Source organism: Neophocaena asiaeorientalis, unplaced genomic scaffold (genome assembly GCF_003031525.2).
Source record: "Neophocaena asiaeorientalis asiaeorientalis breed wild unplaced genomic scaffold, Neophocaena_asiaeorientalis_V1.1 scaffold59, whole genome shotgun sequence".
Taxonomy (NCBI): Eukaryota; Metazoa; Chordata; class Mammalia; order Artiodactyla; family Phocoenidae; genus Neophocaena; species Neophocaena asiaeorientalis.
In genome coordinates this window covers 3,990,508-4,005,325 of record NW_020174268.1, presented here as the reverse complement: position 1 = coordinate 4,005,325, position 14,818 = coordinate 3,990,508, and the positions used below count along the sequence as shown (strand labels likewise).

The 14,818-nt window shown below is 44.4% G+C and overlaps 1 pseudogene; it reads left to right on the top strand.

Moving 5' to 3' along the window:
• Positions 1–507: 507 nt before the first annotated feature.
• The window catches only part of LOC112406677 (glutathione peroxidase 1-like), a 22,495-nt pseudogene continuing 8,184 nt past the window's right edge, over positions 508–14,818 (top strand).

Genomic DNA, 14,818 nt, shown 5'->3' with positions numbered 1-14,818 from the left:
TGCCACAGTGATAGGAGGTGAGACAAGGAGGGCTTGTATTGCAAGGACACACAGGATGGACGGATGAGAAATATCTGGAAGGAAGAGGCAACAGAGAGCTTCCGTGTTCAGCGAAGGTTTCCTGAGCTGCTGCTGAGTCATGGTCAGTGCTGGGCCCTGGAAGGTGACGGAGGGACATGCTGTCTCTACCCTGCATTTATATCAAAAACCAGGGGCAGAGGGAAGGAGAGCATGGAAAGCCCTGCTTGGAGGGAACAGTTCCAGGGCAGCTTATGAACATCCAGACTGCAGAGGCAAGAAGATGGAAATAGAAATAGTAGGTATAAGCTATTTACTCCGAGGATTTGTGGGTTGGGAGAAGGAACTAGATTTAAAAGTGACTAAAAAGACAAATAGAGCAGAGAAACTGGTTTGATGTTTAAGATAAGGAAGATCTGAGAAGATCCAGGAGGAGAAGGACAAGACTGCAAGGAAGGCAAGATTGAAACACCCAGAGGAGGAAGCGGGATGAGGGTGGAACGGACGATTGGAGATGTGACATCCAGGAACAGGGACAGGGATGAGAAGGATGGAATCCAGGAGAGGTTAGAGGACTCAGAGACCTCCTTTGAGCCTGGAGTGAAAATGTCAGGGGACCTGAGTATGACTAATATGCCAAAGTATCGAGTCGGACACCTTAAGGATTATACGCTGAAGAGTCTAGAATGGAAATATATATGATCCGCTACGAACAGAACTAGAGATTGGAGGTGGGAAGGGAGACTTACGAACAGTACTTCCAAATCAGAAACCACAGAGCAGGCACCCCATCATAATCAGAAATATTCAGTCTTTGGCTTTCGGCCCTAACTAACCCAGAACCCATCACCGACATCATGACGGTGATGTTTTTACTCTTGGACGTACGTATTTGATTATAATCCTTCTACAGACTGCAAAATCCAACATGTCTTAAAACATATAGCTTGGTGTTTAAGATAGAAGAATAAACCAGCTCCTAACAGAAGACCAGTTCCTCTGCCAATACCTCTCTGCAGACAGGGCCACGTCACCAAGTTTGTCCACAGCCTGTCATGTCCTCAGCTAGGGAGGCCTCAGGAATCTAGTCCAACTTCCCCTTTCTACAGATTGGGAAACTGAAATAAATACATGAGGATGAAATGCCCAATGCTGTGCACTGGCCAGTGCAGAATGTGGACTCAGGTCTCCATGTCCTGGCCATTGTGTTTTCCTTGTCCCCCATAACACCGGAAGTTTCTGACTATGCCACACCTGCCCTGTTGGGACATCTGCTCCTGTCCTTCCATCATTATGGTTCATTTGCCTTTTGCCTGAGTGTGACCTTATTAAAGGTATATCATCGAGGGTGCTAGCTCACAGGGCTGATGCTGGGCAAGGACTGTGTTGGGATATGGTTGGAGGGACCTGAGATGGTCTAGCTACTTGTCTCTGGAACAGAACAGGCAGTGTGCCCTGGGCCAGCTAAAGGGTGATGGAGGGGTACCCAGGGACCAGGCAAAGCACAGGCCGTGAGTTACCTCATATCCACGTCATGCAGTGACCTTTCAGGATTCTTTCTGCCATGATCAGAAAGGCTGGGCTCCTCTGAACTCTACAGCAGTGGCTACAAAATATTTTGGAGTCACAGATCTTTTGAGATTCTTTGACAAGAGATATATATACCCTCTTCCCAGAAAAATGAATATTAAATCCTATAATACTGTTTTGTATACAATTTCAAAGGTATTAGAGGCTCCCTGAATCCTCTAGGGCAGGTCAAGCATCATCTAGTCAACTCTGACTCTGAACAAACCTTCTTTATTGAAAAAAATCTCAGGGCTTCCCTGGTGGCGCGGTGGTTAAGAATCCGCCTGCCAATGCAGGGGACAAGGGGTTCAAGCCCTGGTCCGGGAAGGTCCCACATGCTGCAGAGCAAATAAGCCCGTGTGCCACAACTACTGAGCCTGCACTCTAGAGCCAGTGAGCCACAACTACTGAGCCCCCGTTCCCCAACTACTGAAGCCCACACGCCTAGAGCCCGTGCTCCACAGCAGAATAAGCCATCGCAGTGAAAGGCCCACGCGCCGAAGAGTAGCCCCCGCTCCCTGCAACTAGAGAAAGCCTGCGCGCAGCAAGGAAGACCCAACGCAGCCGAAATTTAATTAATTAATTTTTTAACAAAGAAAAAATCTCAAGAGGAGTAATGTGTTCCATGATACAATCTCAAAAAAGATTCTACCTTTTATGTGCAGCAAGTTTTTCTGGTCCTGAACCCCTGACATTTCCTGTGGGCACAGAGAGAATTGTGCAACATTGGAGCTGTCTTCCAACACGGAAGGAAAGGAGAGGAGAGTTGGGGTGGCATTCATGCTGAAGATTCTCCCTCGCTGACCAAGGGCCCCCGTCTTTAACACCTTCAACTCCTGTTCAGGTTTCCCCAGACGCACACTGGTTTGATCCCCACACAGCCAGTCCTAATCGCCTTCCACAGCCCAGGTTGGATTATCCTCAGGCCCTTTCCAGAGTAGCTGACATCTAGCTAATGATGGGGCACCATATGCCAGCAGCAGGATATGGGCACCCACCTATGGGTTGGGGAACAGCCCTGCCCTCATGAACAGCATGGCTTCCCAGTGTGAGGCTCACTCCCGGTTGACACAAGACATCTCTGTGGCATGAGTCTGCAACTAGGACACACATGACTGAGGTTCCTCCCACGCTGGGCTGAGTTGGTGGTAAATGGCATAAATGTGTTTGAGCTCCCTTTAAGTCATCCATCACCTTCCATTTACCTAGAGCTGTTTCCCTCGTAGGCACAGAGATTGTCTCACTAAACAGCCCATTACCCCTGCAAGGTTAAAAATCAGGAGGCAAGGAGGGCTTTAATATTGAGTTCAGTTGATACTACAGTAAACACCCAACACCGTCCCCAAGGGTTTCCAGATTACTCAGATCACACAGTGAATTATGACTGAGAGGAAACACATTTTCCAAGCCTGATGTTAAAAAAACATACTAGGTATCTGCAACGGAAGCAGGTACTTTGTCTTCATGCTTCATCAGATGGGAAACTGGTAAGCGTGTTGGTTTCCTTGTGTGGTTGGCACTTCTATGTGTAAACTGGGGAGTGGCAATGGGGGGACTGAAAGGTGAAGGTCTCCCAGAGAGTGGATGGTAGACTCATGATTGGATAAGGGAGAAGCACACATCTTTCAGGTCCTTGGTACTGACTAGGTTATGCTGTCCTCCACTGGCTCTTTCTAATTTTATGTGCCTCTTCCTGTAAACAGGACCATTGAGGTCCAGATGGCTGCGTTAAGCAATACCTGTTTCTCTTTATCATTCTTGAAAGTCCAAGGGATCCTCTAGGCTTAAGGTTTTCTAAAAATAAAGCCAGGCTTTTATTCACTTTTCCCCCTCAAACTTCCCTGTCAACTAAAAAAATAATTGGAATGCAAATGAGAGGTGTTAAATGCAGGGTTCTTAATAATGGACTGCTTTCTTGAACTGTTGAATTCAGTAGGCAAACAAATATGTGGTCAGCAGCCGTTGGCCAACCTTGCCTAACTTCAGCAAGCCCAGGAAAAATCCAGAGGGCCTGCATACGTGGAGGGAGGTGCAATGTGTGACAGTCACACGATCTGGTCCTGTTAGTGAGAACAACCGCGAAAATCTGGTATTAACTTCAAATTTATTTTTGCAAGTTGTCATTTAAATGCAAATTTGCTCCCACTGACCTTGCCCTTGATTTTTCCTTCAAGTACGTAAAACAATAAGCTTTTATAAACTGCATGATTTCATAAAATCAGAGAAGTTTGGGAAAATAATGCCTGCTATAATTATTAGCTACCGAGCTAACCTGAGTTCTTGAAGGCCAAGGTCATTGAAATGCTGTATGTCCTGGAAAGAGAACTTAACTGGAAATGAGGGTGCAGCCCTCTTTCTAGCAAGGCCCACAGTCAGCTGTGTGACTGTGACCAAGTCATTTAATTTCTCTAGAATTCAGTTTCCACATCTGTCAAATGAAGGGGTTAGATAGTTTATGCCAAAGATCTTGTTTTCTCTAAAATGTCATTATTCTCAAAACTATAATGAATAATTTCAAGTTTCTCTTCTACCAAAAGTATTTTGACAGTACTTCTTATCCAGAAAAAGACATATTTCTAAAGTGTCCCCTGCCTGCTCAGAATAGGATAAAACTATGAATGGCTAATGAGCCTGAGGCTGGCAGAAGGGGAAACTAGTATCCCGAATAAGCCACAAGACACGTAATAATCTGTCGTACAGTGAGGTGTGTGAAGTATTGCAGGCAAATTTAATTCTAAGATTCTTCTTGATTATCTACTATTGGAGAGTCCCCTTCCAATACTCCCTTGTTTCTATAGAAACAGTAAGCAGAAAATCTTAATTGTGCAGAAAAAGAGAAACACGGTTTCAGAAGGAAATAAGAGATGATGCAGTGGTAGCGTTGGAGAAAGAACTGAGGGAAGGACCATGTCAACATCAATCTAAAAAGGTAGCCAGTCAGTCAGGTGGGTTTAGGGAAAGTCCAGAATTTTCACGTGTCTCGGTATGCTAATGAACCTAAGTTATGCAAAAGGAACCATAATAATGAAATAACACTGACATTGTTTCTGATTATATTGATACACAAAATACATTCTGTTAAAAGAATTTTTTAAGGGTAAAATCATGAGTGTCACACCTATATAAAATAAACACATGTCAAGGAATTGAACTCATTAATTAATCACTGAACCAGTAAGGTATTTCAGTTGGTTCCAAGGAGAATTCAAATTAATACACACGTATAGAGGCAGATAAGGAATGCTGAAGTGAATTTACAAATAGATACAAAAAGCAGTCTATCCACAGGGCAATTGATTGTCAATTTCATTCCACCAGGGCTTCCCTGGTGGCGCAGTGGTTGGAGGTCCGCCTGCCTTTGCAGGGGACACAGGTTCGAGCCCTGGTCCGTGAGGATCCCACGTGCCCCAGAGCAACTGGGCCAGTGCACCACGGCTGCTGAGCCTATGCTCAGCGTCAAAGACCCAAAGCAGCCAAAAAAAAAAAAAAAAATTGCACTCCACCAGACACAACAGATTTGCAAGTGTGGACAAAAATCATTTTCATTATTCCTAGTTTTCTACAATTTACAGAGTTGTAAAATAGCTCTGAGACAAGGAAAGGGGAAGATATCTCAGAAAGATGCACTGAACAGGACATTCAGCAATCCTTTTTCTTTTTTTCTCCCTTCCAAGTCTTTCACAATCTTTCCTGCCAATTTACAGCGAAGGGGTGTAATACTATAGAGTATAAGGAACCCAGGACATGGCGACAGGCAGCCCTGGGTTTGAATTCCCTTGTCATCTTGAGCGATATACTTGACTTCTCTGAGTCTCAGTTTCCTTTTCAATAAATGACAATCCCTACCTTTCAGGATTTGTTATGAAGGTTAAATAAGACATAAAGGAATGAACGTCATTCACCAAATAGGTTCTGAGTAAGTAGTAGCCTTTATTTGGCAGTAATAATTACACAGAAAAGTCCATAGCATACCAAAGAGATAATGTGGCTTTATTTTTGAAGAAATATGTCTTTCTGTGATCCAGGTTCAGTTCATAGAGTTAAAAGTGCTTTGTAAATTTATAAAACCATATATGAAAAATTAGTTCTTTCTCATTACTTGCTGATGGGGGTATAAAATGGTACAGCCACTTTGTAAGACAGTTTGGCAGGTTTGCAAAACTAAACACACTCTTACCATATGATACAGCAGTCGTGCTCCTTAGTATTTAGCCAAATGAATTGAGAAGTTATGTCCACACAAAAACCTGCCCAGGAATGTATGTGGCAGCTTTGTTCACAATTGCCAAAACTTGGAAACTACTAAGATGTCCTTCGGCAGACAAATAAATGGTGGTACACCCAGGCAAAAGGAATATTATTCAGTGATGAAAAGAAATGAGCTATCAAGCCACAGAAAGACATAGAGGAAACTTAAATGCGTATTGTTAAGCAAAAGAAGCCAATCTGGAAAGGTTACATCCAGTATAATTGAGCTATATGACATTCCGGGAAAGGCAAACTTATGGAGATAGTAAAAAGATCAGTGGTTGCCAGGGGCTGGGGGAAGCAGGGAGGGCCGAATAGGAGGGACACAGAGGATTTTTAGGGCAGTGAAACCATGCTGTGTGCTATTTTAGTGTTGGGTACACATCCTTCTACATTTGTCAAAACTCATAGAATGTACAACACAAAGAGTGAACTCTAATGCAAACTATGGACTTTAGTTAATAATAATGTATCAATATGAGCTCATCAAATATGACAAATGTACTGCACTAATGCAAGATGTTGATAATGGGAGAAACTGAAGGTGGGCCGGTGAGGGTGTACATGGGAACTCTCTACCCTTCACGCAATTTTTCTACCAAACTAAAACTGCTCCCCCGCAAAAAATCTATTAATTTGTTTTTAAATTAGTTATTTCCAAATTGGTTTTTTCCTTGTACTGACTGTGTGCTCTTGGGCAAAACTTTAAACTCTGTAGTTTTTATTTCCTTATCTGTAAAAGGGATATAAGTGCCGGATCTTCCCTTACAGGCTTGTGGTGGGAAGAGGGGCTATAGCACAGGGCCTGGCAGTTCTGATATTCAGCCGGTGTACCTGTACACATTATTCAGATGTGGATCACTTCCTTACCAGTTAGTAAATAGCTTCCCTGAGCACATGTCCCCAAACACAGACACCTTCCCCCTAGATTCCTCACACTTCTGTTATGGACCAGGGTTCTTGGCCTCCGTAATCAATAAAAATTGATCAGAGGCCAGACAAGAATTTCAGGCAAGGCTTTATTGGGGCCCCTGCAGCAGTGGGGAGCGAGAACAAATAACAATTCCCTTGCTTGCTGGCTCCCCAAGCTGGGGGAGGAGAGCTCGTTCCTTATATGGGGTGAGAGTAGGGGTGTGGCCAGGGGTCGGCTGGAGGGGTGACCGCCTACACTGGTAGGTGTTTTGCCCACCGCTTAGGTGGTGTTGTGTGCCGGGGGCATGCGTGGTACCCTGCTTCCGCTTCAGGATCTTCAAAAGTGGCAGTTGGGTTTTTTTGGTCTCTTTGAATCTTTTGTCCAGAATTTGCCCCAACTGCGCTTGCATGCCGTTATTTTTAGTCCCATATAGTTTCTTTGAACTCTGTTGCTTGAAGAGAGGTGTGTCCAGGTACAAGCACTGCAGCATTGCAGCAAAGGGTCCCAGGTCCCAGCCGGTCTCACCTCCTCAGGACCCGGCAACTACAAGATCAGTGTCCTGCATGGCAACAGACCTCAGCTATCCTAATGCAGGGTTAAGACCCATGTCAGTTCTGATTGGTCAGTGCCCTGCCACACTGTTTGTTGACTGCTTTTGTATCATTCCTGGTACCTACTGAGTTGTAAGCCCTCAGGACTGTTAGCCATTGTTATTAGCATAACTATTTCCATTATTTAGATTTTATGCTTTAAGCACAGTCTCGTTTTTATTAAAAACGTCAATAGCCTATGGCTATTAAAGGAATGTGTGTGCCTTAAAGGAATTTTTTTCAACTGTGGAAAAACACTATACACAAGAGCGGAAGCTTTTTACGCTGGCTTGTAGTCTGGGGTCACAATGCACGCTGCAAAGATTTAACTGCAGGATGATGAAAGCAAGACATTCAGCTGATGGAATCATGTTACATAATCTGCTTAATCCTTCCTGTATCATTCAAGACCTATTGGGCAATCACTGGAGATGAGACTCTTGTATCTCCACTGACGTAAGTGAACAACACCCTCTTTAATTTGGATGCCTGTTCTTAGATGTTGCCATCACCAAGAAAGAATAAAGAATAAAGTCAGAGGTGTGACTTCCAAGAAACAAAATGAAAAGGGAGAGGTGACCATTTCCGGGGCAATTTGATTATCTGAACTAGATTATCTAAGAGTATAATGGTCTAGACCATGCTTTTCCCCTAAGGAGAGCTGGTTTAGCGCATGTGTTTTGGTCTGTCTGACTTCCTGAACTGTCCCTTTCACACTGCCTGTGCTGACTTCGGGAAGGAGGAAGGGAAGGTGACAAAGGACAATACTGTCAGCAGAACAATGGGAGACCTTTGCACGACTACCCACCAGCATGGTGGTAGTCGACGTGCCCTCTTCATTCCTAAACATCAGTGAGGGGAGACTCTTTTTGGTTAGACTAGCAGAAAATAACCCACCATGTAAGTCAAGCTAATTGAATCAACTCTTGGTCCAAGGAGAGCAGCTCTAGAATGAGGAGGACCCCAGGGTAACTGACCCAGACAGCCCCGTTTACGGCTGGAGTGGTTTGATAAATGGAATATTGCCTGCCATTTCAGTATTCACAGTCATCAGAGATGGCAGCCATCTCTGATGGCAGCCACAGCCTATGTTAACAGCCTATGTTAACAGCTTAACAGCCTATGTTAAGCTGGTGAGCCCTGAGGGGACCCAGGAAGGAAAGAATACCGGCCATCTAGCAGCCATCAGACTGCCACCACTCCCCACGGTGAGCCCTGAGGAAACTCAGGATGTGAAAATACAGGATAGCTGAGGTGCATATCTAAGGAATGATTTCAGTGAGCCCAGACTCTTGCATCTTCCCATAGTAGAAAAGCGCTACATTCCTTGAGATTTCTAGTTTAATTAACGGTAATCTTTTGTTCCTACTACCTGCCCTCTGTTGCAAAACTCCTGTGTATCCTAGCTCCCCCCTTCCCCTCCTTGGAGCAGTTCTCCAAGGGTTACTTGAGATGCTGCCTCCTGGGCTTGAAGTCCTAAAAATTCCCACCAAATAAAACATAACTCTCAACTTTCAGATTGTGAGTAATTTTTTAGTTGACAGTTATCTGGCACATTCTTTTTTTTTTTTAATTAAAAAAATTTTTTTTTAATTTATCTATTTTTGACTGTGTTGGGTCTTCTTTTCTGTGCGAGGGCTTTCTCTAGTTGTGGCGAGCGGGGGGGCCCCTCTTCATCGCGGTGCGCGGGCCGCTCACTGTCGTGGCCTCTCCCGTTGCGGAGCACAGGCTCCAGACGCGCAGGCTCAATAGCTGTGGTTCACGGGCCTAGCTGCTCCGCGGCGTGTGGGATCTTCCCAGACCGGGGCTCGAACCCGTGTCCCCTGCATTAGCAGGCAGATTCTCAACCACTGCGCCACCAGGGAAGCCCTATTTCTGACATTTTGATTTGAACTGCATTAAAACAGTAATTTAATTGGAGAACCATTAGCATGCTTATAAAAATTTAGTGTTCCTTTCCAGGAACATGCTGTGTCTCATTTACCCAAGTCTTCGTTTATCTCTCAATACATTGTTTTTAGTCTTTTTAAAAGAGATCATCAGTCATAAGTTTGATAGTCATTTACTTTGCAAACATGAACTGCAGTTTTTGTTTAATCATTTAAGTTGCACTTCAAAAGCTGGAGCTAAAGGGGAACTCAAGGGTGTTAGCTTGTGACTAAATACTGCCCTTTATACTGTGTATAATATCTCACAACTGCCTTATATGTTTGATGGGATGTGGAAAAGAATGGAAGAGAAAATGGGTCCCCACTTTCTGAGTGCCTTTAGTCTTCTGAGAATGTTTTCTTAGGAACTTGGTAGGTTCCAGCATTGTTTTGTTTGTTTGTTTTGTCGATGGTTGTTCAGCAATTAGTTGTGATTTTGGTGTTTCTGTAATAAGAGGTGAGCTCACGTCCTTCTACTCTGCCATCTTATCTCCTCTCCGCCTTAGGAACTTGGTATCAAGTTATTACAGTAACCTACTTAGCTCTGCCAGTTCTCCCAGGTCCTTGGTGTATGTTTGGGGTTTGAAAGGAGCTGATCATACCTGTTACCTAGTCTCTCCTCCAGATTCTGAACTGATTCAAAAAAGAAACAAGAAGCCAAACTCCGTTGTAATACATGAGCTCTATTTCAGGTACAGCTGGTGCCTAGAGACCGTGGCTTGTCCCAAGCCTGAACTAGAGCTTCCTATTCTCCCTGACCAATGTGACAGACACAGGCTGAATGGTGGGGAACAGGGTGGGAAACCTCTTTGTTGAGCTGACTGAGGGAGAGGAGGAGGTTGGGAGGAGACCTTGTCTGTTTGCTGGCAGGTAAGAGCCAGCATGGTGAGTCCTGTTCTCACCATTCCTGTGGTCTCTCTGCCATGGTCAGGAGCCAGCAGGAGGGAACGTTTCCTCTCAGCTGCTCTCCAAGAGGACTGAAGGGCTGGGCAAGTTCCTCAGCATCTCTTGGAGCATCCAGGAGTTTGCACTGTATAGCCAAGGTAGAGGGAATGCACTGGACAAGAATGAAAAGAAATCCCACTCTATTGTGAATTAGGTTTCATTCATTCATATCTTTCCTTCTGGGCTGATTGGTCCCATGGCAGATGGACTGTGGGCTCCATGAGAAGAAGCTTCTGATGGGGAAAAACACTTGGATGAACCACGAATGAAAACTTTGTGTGGAACAGAAAGGAAATCAAGCCAATTTTTAGTGTACCTGACATCATCAGAAGACTAATTTTCTACATTGTAGCCCCTGTATTATAAAAGGCAGCCTCTAAAGTTAACACAGAGATATAATGTAAGGCTGCAGAAAAGCCTGGAAGTGAGGCTCAGTCTTTCCTCAATCTCACTGAAATGTCATATGGCTGTTTCAGCTAAAATGTAATTAAATGATAATCATTGTGATGAAAGCCAGGCATGTAAAATGAATATCAAATGGACAGGATTGTGAACTTAAAATAGCATAAGAAAATCCAAACAGTCTTTTATCTTGAAAAATTCTCTCTCCCCGCTCTTTTTTTGGTCCTATTTCAGGAATAGGAGAGATGCGTGTCCGGGAATAGCTCTTATAACAGAGGGAAAGGTTTTACCTAGCAGATTTAATGTAGTCTCGGGAACAACACAACTGTGACAATAGAGTTCTAATTCTTAAAACCCCTGCAAAACCTTGGATGAAATGAATCAACAAATGATTCATTAAACAGCCCCATTTTTTCAAGAGTCTGGAAGAATAAAAATCGTGAAGTTGAATCACTGACTTAGGCACATTCATAACATTTGATAAATGGTATTTAATAAAGTGTTGTGATGGTTAATTTTATATGTCAACTTGATGGGGCCAAAGGGTGCCTGGACATTTGGTCAGACATTATTCTGGGTGCGCCTCTGAGGGTATTTCTGGTGTGATTAACATCTGAATTGGTGGACTGAGGAAAACAGATTGCCCTCCCTGACGTGTGTGGGCTCCGTCCAATCAGTTGAAGGCCTGAAGAAGACAAAAAGCCCTACCTTCCTGTGAGTAAGAGAGAATTCTTCCTGCCAGGCAACTTTGAGCTGGGACATTGAGTTTTTTCCCTGCTTTCAGACTCAAAGTGAACCACTGGGTCTTTCTGGGTCTTAAGCTTCCTGGTCTACAGACGAGAACTACCCCATCATTGCTGCTGTGTCTCCAGCTTTTGCCAACTGCACATCTTGGGACTTGCCAGCCTCCGTAATCACATGAGTCAATTCCTTATAATAAGTCTCTCTTCTCTATCATTTTCTCTTTCTCTCTTCTCTATCATTCTATCACTCTCTCTTTCTCTCTCTCCTTATAGATTTATCTATCATCTATCTATCTACTGAGAGAGAGCTAGATTTCTCTATATATACTATTGGTTCTGTTTCTCTGGAGAACCCTGACTAATACAGGTTTACATTGATATGTTTGTCTGTTAGGACTCTGTTGATGGCAAGTGGCAGAAAACTGTACCTAAATTGCCTTCCATAAATGGAAACTCTGGAGGTAGACGGCTTGGTTTTAAGCCTGGCTTTATACTGTGGATCAAATGACGACACCAGAATCAATTTTCCTGATCTCTCCATTTCTCAATTCTGCTTTCTTTGAGTGAACTCCATTCTCATACAGACTTTACTGGTCACAAGATGGCTCTTCTAGATTCTCCTCTGAGGTAGAGGTGGGGCGGGAAGTGAGATGCCTGTCATCTGAAGCAAAAGCTTCAAAGGTTTCATTTCATCTCAGTAGTTCTGGTTGGATCACATGCACATCCCTGTATATGGCCAAGAAAATATGATACTGTCAGAAGAATCATGGCCTTGAGCATCTTGCACATACCCGCTGGGTGTGCATGGCCTGTCCTTCTCCCAAGAAGCTCTGAACCTGGTCACATAGGCAACCAAGTAGGTGAAGGTGCTAGAGTTTGACCACAGCTTTCAGGGTGGGAGCTGGGGAGGGAAGACGGACTCGTTGCTGGTCACAGTGTTCTCTGCTTGCCCACAGTATACAGGTCCCTCAGCTCTGAATTCCTCTGCTGTAACACCACCCACTATGTATGCAGGTGTCACCTGGCCCTTATTGTCACCGTGGGGACTGGAGCTTGGGGAGCAGTGCAAATTGCTGACACTCTGGCTGCTTCTTTTGCTGTAATACCGTGTGTGTGTGTGTGTCTGTGTGTGTGAGTTTGTCAAGGAGTCTTATGTTCTCTCCCAGCATCCATAAAATGGTAGCAGACTAACTTGCTTTCTTTCAAGTAGGGTAAAATCTCAGGGACTTCACGTGTCTTGACAGATATACTGATTGACTTCAAACCTTCAATCTGCTCTGCCCCTGGAACATGTTGACATAGGAGGGGGGGAGTCCTACCAGAGGAAGACTGAGTGCAGATAGAAGGACAAATGGACTGTGGGTAGGGAAAAAAATTGGGAATTGTGCCAACTTGCCCACGTGTGCCCTACCTCCATGCTCCCACCTCTGCTTAAGATGCTGTATTTCTTTTTTTTTTTAAATAAATTTATTTATTTGTCTGTGTTGGGTCTTCATTGCAGTGCGTGGGCTTTCTCTAGTTGCAGCCAGCAGGGGCTACTCTTTGTTGCGGTGCACGGGCTTCTCATTGTGGTGGCATCTCTCGTTGTGGAGCACAGGCTGTAGATGCACGGGCTTCAGTAGTTGTGGCACACAGGCTCAGTAGTTGTGGCTCGCAGACTCTAGAGTGAGGGCTCAATAGTTGTGGCTCGCGGGCTCTAGAGCGCAGGCTCAGTAGTTGTGGTGCACAGGCTTAGGTGCTCCGCGGCATGTGGGATCTTCCCGGACCAGGGCTCGAACCTGTGTCCCCTGCATTGGCAGGCGGATTCTTAACCACTGCACCACCAGGGATGCCCCCAAATAGTTTTCATTTGAACGCCCTTTCTAGTTCTTTTTCATGTGTATTCATGTTGTTTATAAAATTATAGTAGAAAAATATAACATTAACCATCTTCATTTAACCTGTACCACCGTCATTTCCCCATAGTTTTTTGTTGTTTCCATTTTAATTATTGAGAAAAATTTAACGTCAAAATATGAGTAGTTGCGCAACCTTATTTACCATTCCCTTCCATTATTTTCTGTTTCTACCTGAAATAACACAAGTAAATAACATTTGTACATCCGGGCTTTCTACACTTTGTTTCACTTGATCCTCCTAGCAACTCAGTGAGGATGGCTTTGTTATCTATTTCCTTTTCACAGATGAGGAAAGAGAAACTCTGAGACATGAAGTAATCCATTCTCAAATACAGAACCTGTTTCACTGGGTGATGACTTGGGCCCAGTGCTTCCAGGCTTCTAGATACCATTTGCTTTGCAGATTTTTACTTTTAGAACTTACCCGCCCAATAACTTCTACCGGTGACACAAGTATCCATGTCAATAAGCAGAGGTCTGTGGCTTTATGAAAGGACCTCACAACTCCCTACATTTGAAGACTCCGAGAAGCCTTTTAGGCCCCTAAGTATCCCATCCATCAGGCCTGTAATGCCTCTATTAGAAAGGCATTTCTCTGAGTTTGGGTGACCTTTTGGTCTTTAAGAGGCCCTTATTAAAATCTCCAAAACAGTGAGAGAGATGATTTCCTAAACAAGGCTTTGCTAACCCTGTAAGAAATTGTTTTTCAGCCCTGATATCAGCGGACTATCGCAGACATCTGTTGTTTTCTTTGCTCAGCATCCCACCCCCATTCTCACTTAATGGAATTCCTCCCAACGACATGGTTATTATGGGAACAGTTGTGTTAGGATAATGTGATCATTGGTGGTGATCGTTCTAGTGTCAGAATTGAGTTAATCAAATCTTCCTTGAGACTTTGGCATTGAGATGCAGAGAAAAAGAGCTCTCTCTCTCTCTCTCTCCCCCCTTCCTCTCTCTGTCTCTGTCTCTCTCTCTCTCTGTCTCCCTTTCTCTCTTCTTCCCTCCCCCCTCTCTCTCTTTGTGTCTATTTCTCTCTCTCTCTCTCATTAAAAGTTAATTTCACAGTCGTACAGAAAGCAAAAGCAGAAACTCTCTGCCCGGAGGATTGTGAAGACAAAAATTGAGTCCTGTCCTAATGAAATCTATAGAAACACAAATTTTGAGCAGTTTGAATTCCATGGAGGTGTTAAATAGATGTTAGTAATCACTCACACATCATCACAACTTGTGCATATTTAGTTCATCTTTTATTCAATAAACACCAATTGAGGACCTATTGCACCAGGCCCTGGAGACACAGAGATGAGATTAGCCCCTTCTTCAAGAAGCTCCCGGGCTGATGAGAGAGCTGGACAGGCAAATGAATTGTTTCGAAACACGTGACCAGGGCTTCCCTGGTGGCGCAGTGGTTGAGAGTCCGCCTGCCGATGCAGGGGACCACGGGTTCCTGCCCTGGTCCGGGAAGATCCCACATGCCGCGGAGCGGCTGGGCCCTTGAGCCATAGCTGCTGAGCCTGTGCTCCGCAACGGGAAAGACCACAACAGTGAGAGGCCCGCGTAC